Source organism: Ursus americanus, chromosome 34 (genome assembly GCF_024610735.1).
Source record: "Ursus americanus isolate L20-20 chromosome 34, mUrsAme1.1.p, whole genome shotgun sequence".
NCBI lineage: Eukaryota > Metazoa > Chordata > Mammalia > Carnivora > Ursidae > Ursus > Ursus americanus.
Window position 1 is genome coordinate 14,235,768 of NC_142160.1, and position 6,974 is coordinate 14,242,741.

The following is a 6,974-nucleotide window of genomic DNA, read 5'->3' on the forward strand; positions in this document are numbered from 1 at the left end:
AAGTGAACCTTCTGAAAATTTTAAGGAAATGATTGAAAGTTGTTAGTTGGGGTTCTTCCTAACCTATGAAGACCTGTGTTTATTTAAAAACTAAAGAAAAGTAAGACTTATTTCCTGTGAGTTTAAGAAGGAGCATTGATGGAGATAAATGACCCAGAAGAAAGTCCTCTTGTCTGATAGAAAACTCTGGCAAGAATGAGCAGCCTAGCATGGGTAATGATATTTACATATATGCATTGATTGATTGATTGATTTTCTGGAATGCATGTACATTCTCTAGTTGTTCTTGAGTGAAGCTGACAGAACTTACAATTGCCGGCCTGGAAATTTGTAATTGGATTCAGACCCAGTTACAGAAACTCTGTTACCTACCAAAAAAATCAGTTGAAGTTTAGTTGAAGTGGAAAATACTTTTGGATTTTAGTCTTTGAGACGGTAGTTTCCTCTGATTTTAATGATTTTTCTTGTTAGTAGTTTATGTGAGTAAGTTATGTTATTTGGGCTAGTTAGGATAAGTAAGGGTGTGTACATTGCTTACATAGATTAGGTGAATTTTTTTATAACCTGTTACTGTTTGTTGTTACTGGTAGGTCAGATTATAGCTGATACCATACTCTGTGGTTCTTTAGTGTGCCATTGGAGATGTAATTTGATGTATATTTTTTGATTTTATAGACATGTTTCAATGGAGGCACTATACATTTATTATTTGTATTATTGAGGTGCTGAGCTGACAACTGTTATTTATTGCTAACCTAACTTCTAACTTTAAAATTATCAATGTTATGGTTTTCAGGTCATACAGGAGACATATTTACTATTTTCAATTGCTAATCCTTTCAAATAAATAATTATCCTCATTTTTTTGTAGCAGAAGTTTGTAACAATTTTAAAGATTTAAAAGTAGTATCGATTGATTCTAGAAAATATGGAAACATAACACGTAAGAGGAAAAAGTCTTTCGGTATTCTTATCATTCAAAGGTTAATTTCCTTTCAGTTTTTAACTCTTTCTAACCCTTTTTATTGTGCTACAATATCCTTTTTTTCCTGTAGTGACAGTTTTTGATATGCCCTTTCTTTTATATTCTGTGATTGCCATATATTTCTATGCTAGAAATGTATATAAGATGCTATATAAATTTATTTCTTTGGTTAAGAAACTAGTTTTTTTTTTTTTAATTTAAAGAAGTGTGATTCATGTCCTCATGTTATCCCAAAGCCTCATTAATAGGTCTGCTTGATGATTCAGCAAGTCTTAAACAATGAAGTATGATTCTAGCGGCTGTTACGTATTTTGTCTCGATGTGAATGGACTCATCTAAAAAGGATGCAGATAGTTCTAGTGCTGCATTTACACACTCAGTTCAACAATGGTTTATCATTGTGGTTATTGTTAACCCTTGTTTATTTTCTTTTAAAAAATATTACTTCCGTTTCATGATAAGCTGTTGTCAAGAACATGAGAATAAAACCAAGTTTTGTCTTGAAATTTGTACCTAATTATCTCTTGCTTTCTTTTCGTTTGAAATATGGGATTAATACTCCGTAGAAAAGAAAATAAATTATATTTGTTTAAATATGATTATGTCTGAAGAGGAATCATCACCTTTTTTTTTTTTAATAAAATAGTCATTCCTGGATTAGAAAGTTCATCTTGGCAACTATACTTTAAATATCTTAATATTGAAATACCTTAATGCTTCTATAAATTTATGGGCTTGTTTACTAATAAACAGTATACACTGTATATAGAGGAGAACATTTAAAAAACATTATTGAATAAGTCCAAAACATGGCTGTGATTCTCAAAAATCAGTGATAATTTGACCTTAGTTACTGACCAGTGTTTTCCTAGGAGAAGGGGATTGTGTATTTCTGCAAACGTAATTCCTAGTTCACCCGGTATGGTTCACTAACACCGAGTCTGTGCTCTCATTTAGTTTATCCAAGAGTATAAATTGGGAACTTGGATAGATAAGTATAGGGATAAATCATGCCTCAAATTATATTATCCTATAATGAAATAGATACTAGGTATTAGATTCTTTAATCACTTCTAAGCATTTAGTGATTGGTAGAGAACATTGCTTCTGAGCATGGACTATGGGCCAGATTGGCTGGGTTCCAACTCTGGCTTTGCCATGTGCAAACCCAGTGGCTTTAGGGAAGTTATTAAATTTCTTTGTGCTTTAATTTTTCATATATAAAATGGAACTAACAACGTCAGCTACTGTCATAAGATTAAATGAAGTAATATGTTTAGTGCAGTAAGAACAGTGCTTGGCACATAGTAAGTGCTATGTAAATGCAGGCTACTGTTTTTGTCACTATTAATTGAGCATTCTTCTTTGAGCTATGGGGACTTTTAAAATGCCTGCTTTCAAAAAAGCTTAACATGCAATAAAGGGATAAGAATCACACATAAGGCACAATAGTGAAAAATAAAATACCGTTAGGACGATCTTTCTACTTTTAGGAATACATTGTTTTGCACATATTTTCCATCTTAAATATAGTTATAACCTTTATGAATTCTAACTGAAGCTTCAATAAGTCTTTACTAACTCTGTGACTTTGGGAAAGTGACTTAGCTACTATGTAACTCAGTTTTCTCATCTGTAAAGTGGGAGAATATCAATGGTATCTATCATAGCATTATAGCAAGGAATAAATGAGTTAAATGTGTAGGTCTTAGAGCAGTGCCTGTCATTACAATAAATGTTCCATGGATATTAGCTATCACCATCATCATCTATATTTTACATTTTATATAAAGTTATAGCCCTCACAGTTTCAATCCGGTGGTAACAAACTCACTGAGGGCTTAAAATCAGTGAGACATTACTAGGAAGAATATAAGTTAAAATGAAAAAAAAAAAAAGCTTCATGTAACATTCAGGCGTAAAATTTTTAAGTACCTGATATACTTAATATTACTCAGTGTGGGGGCACCTGGGTGGCTCAGTCAGTTAAGCATCTGCCTTTGGCTTGGGTCATGATTCCAGGCTCCTGGGCTCCCTGCTCAGCAGGGAGTCAGCTTCTCCCTTGGCCCCTCCCCCAGCTTGTGCTCTCTCTCACTCTCCCTCTGTCTCTCAAATAAATAAATAAAAGCTTTTTAAAACATTACTCAATGTATACTGCTATGGGCTCTGATTATACCATGAAAAAAAGAGAGAGAGATAACAAGAATGAGAGAGAGATCCTATCAGAAAGGAGATTGTGCCCTAGCAAAAAGGACCCAATAAAGTACTAAAGTAATAAATCAATAAGATAACCTCAGGTACTGATCATGATATGAAAAAACTTAAAAAGGAAAGCAGAGTGGTGACATAGAAGGTCTCAGTGAGGTTAGACAAGTCTTTTCTGAGAAGGTGACATTTGAATTGAGACCCGAAGACTGGAAAATAAAAGTTGTCCAATATATCTCAAGAACTGCCAAAAATGCACAAAGAATACAGATCATATCTAGATATACAGACAACATAATATAAAATAGTAGAACTCAGACTAAATGTATCAATTATAATACATAAATGGACTTCTTTTACTCATTGAAGGTAAAATTTTGAAAACCATTGTTATTCTTTTCTTTTTTTTTAAAGATTTTTTATTTATTTATGTGACAGAGAGACAGCCAGCGAGAGAGGGAACACAAGCAAGGGGAGTTGGAGAGGAAGAAGCAGGCTCCCAGCAGAGGAGCCCGACGTGGGACTCGATCCCGGAACGCTGGGATCACGCCCTGAGCCGAAGGCAGAAGCTTAAGGACTGCGCTACCCAGGCGCCCCTGAAAACCACTGTTATTCTTGTCTCACAAAACAAACTTGAAAATTTTCATTCCTTTTCTATGGTCTGACATCACTTCAATACCATTGGCATTAGCTTTTCTCTAAAGTTAGTGACATTTTCATCTAAGTGCTTGTCTGAGCTGCGTCTCATAGATTATGATATAGGATGTCCTGATGATCATTTTTTTTTTTTAAAGATTTTATTTATTTATTTATTTGACAGAGAGAGACACCCAGCGAGAGAGGGAACACAAGTAGGGGGAGTGGGAGAGGAAGAAGCAGGCTCCCAGCGGAGGAGCCTGACGTGGGGCTCGATCCCAGAACGCTGGGATCACGCCCTGAGCCGAAGGCAGACGCTTAACGACTGCGCCACCCAGGCGCCCCCCATTTTTTTTAAGATTTTATTTATTCATTCAACAGAGATTGAGACAGCCAGCGAGAGAGGGAACACAAGCAGGGGGAGTGGGAGAGGAAGAAGCAGGCTCATAGTGGAGGAGGCTGATGTGGGGCTCGATCCCATAACAGCGGGATCATGCCCTGAGCCGAAGGCAGACGCTTAACCGCTGTGCCACCCAGGCGCCCCTTGATGATCTTTTTTTTAAATTTAAGTTTTATTTTACTTTGGCTATCATCGTTTTAATAGCTAAGTTGCCAATTGGTGTGTATTTCCCCTTTGACTCAATGTAATGGAAGTTCTTATTCCCATGTTGTGTTGTTTAAGACAGAGATACATACAGGAAACAGGGGAAGGAAAGTGAGTGTGAGAGCGGATCTGTAGCTGTCGGACCAATGTCATGAGTGATGTGACTTCCCAAGCCGGGTCACAAAAGGTTCCACTTGGCTCTCTCTCTCCCAGGGTGCTTGCCTTTGGAACCCAGCCACCATATTGTGAAGAAGCCCAGATCACATAGGGAGACCACATGTAAGAGTCCCGGGGAAGAGCCCCAGCTTAAGTCTCCACTCACGGGCATCACCAACCTCCAGACATAGGCATGAACAGGGCTTCAGATCATTCCAGCCCCCAGCCTTGAGTGTCCCAGGCATTTATGGAGCAGAGATAGGCTGTGTGCATTGTGTCCCCAAATAACTTCCTGACAAACAGAAAACAAAAGAGATAATAAATCATTCTTGTTTTAAACCACTGAGTTTTGGAGTACTTTGCTATGCAACTTGTAACCCAGACATCAATGGGAATCTGGGTGAAAATGGTTTCCCAGGAATAACTGGAAGAGAAGAACATTTCTAGGGAAATGAGGAGTAAACGGGCATTTTGACAGGAGAAGTAAGGAGTCAGGTAACTCTTGCAAAAAAAAATTTTTTATTAGGAAGACAAGATATCTTTACTTCTCATTTCCTAAATAGAGACTAATAAAAATATGGTTCTTAAAAAATATGGCTCTTGGAAGGCATTTCTTTTTAATAGGAGAGACTTGATCATGTTGTGTGTTGAAATAAAAGAGCTTATAGAGAGGAGGGAACATTGAAGCCCGTGTGTGCACGCACGTGTGTGTTGTGTGTGTGCGTGAGAGAGAAAGAATTTAGGAAAAAGGTCCTCTGAGGAGGTGGGAGATGGAGAATCAGTAACATAGTAGAGGCATTAATCGTGGATAGAAGGGAGCCCTTACCAAGTGAGGGCGTACGTCTCTAGTCGCAGACCTGTTCTTTGTAGATGACTTGCATAATCATCTCTGATGATTCTATTTTTTTCTGTGAAATTCAGGGTTAGCATATCTGCTAAAAAAAAGAAAATATTAGAACTCAAGAAAAGTGGTGACTATTGGGGGGATAGGATAAGGACCTTGTTAGGGACACATAAAAGGATTATAAGTCGTGTGAAAGCTAGGGATCCCATATGTTTCGGAGGTCTCATTTGAAATCCTTTTATTTCTAAGTATTTTTCCCTCAGGACCCTTACTTCCAAAGTTCTGTCTTCCAGATAATCACACACATGCTAATATTTACACATGTGTAGGTTATTGTATGCAATTAAATGATAAATAATATTGATATTAAGATGCACTCATTATATTGTGCGGTACTTAAAATTTACCAAGTTTTTTTTTCAAATTCAACACCACGTGCTCCAGCCAAGAAGCGAAGTCTAATCAATGGCCTAGCATTTTCCTTCTGTTCAGTATTGTCCTGACTTTGCAGAGCCTCAGATGGGATCCAATCTCTCCTCACAAATACATACTCAACAGAGATTTCCAGAAACCTCCATAACGTGTGCCTTACTGATTCCAGGGGGGATCTGGGTGAATAAGGTGGTTTTCTCAACTATTTCCCAGTGCAAGTTTACGTACTTCTTGTATCAGCAGACCATTTAATAGTAATATGAAACCTCAAATCCTGCATACAGGATATATGGATCGTTCCCTACTACAGTCCTCGAGCTGCACCTTACACCCGACTTCTACTCATAAAGCTTTATGATATGTCATACCTGTGGGCAAAGGCTACAGCTATTAATTGAGGCTAGCGGATTGGCTCGTCCCAAAATTCGGTTGTGTGCCTTCTCAGTTGATAACACACAGATGATCTTAGCAACATGACTCAAGAGACTTTTTAAAAATATTCTGTACTAGGGGAGATTGTTGAGGGCTATTGTGTTTATCTTATCTGTGATTATAATAATGAGCATAGGCCAAAGAATGCCATGTGCTTTTCAAGAAGTGAAGAATTTTATTTATCCAACTTCATAATGTGACTTTTTAACTAGGACAGAATGAAAAATGATAAACAAAAGTATTCACTCTTGAAATTCTATTACATGTTGGCCAAGGTTAGCCTGCCTGGATACAGACTATTGGACCAGAACTAAGCACAGAGAACCTTTGTGTGCTTGGGCACCCTTCGTGTGCACCCATTCTTCCCCGGGAGGACTCATTCTGAGAAAAAGAACAGCAGCTCTGAAACCCGGGAGGGCCTGCCATGACTCTAAGGCCTTGGTGCTGCTGGGAACTGGCCTGCCCCTCACAGTTAGGCCACGGTATTCTGTTGAACATAAACAAGTTCAGAGAACGACAAAACAAAACAAAGCTATTCTGTAACTTTGTTGGGTCAAAGCAAAAACAAGAACATTTTGTAATCATGTCTTGAAAGATAAAAACAGAAGCATTGTCCAAATGATTTAAAAAGGCCCAAGTTACCCCAATCTGGCTAATATAGGGACCACTGCCTTTTAACC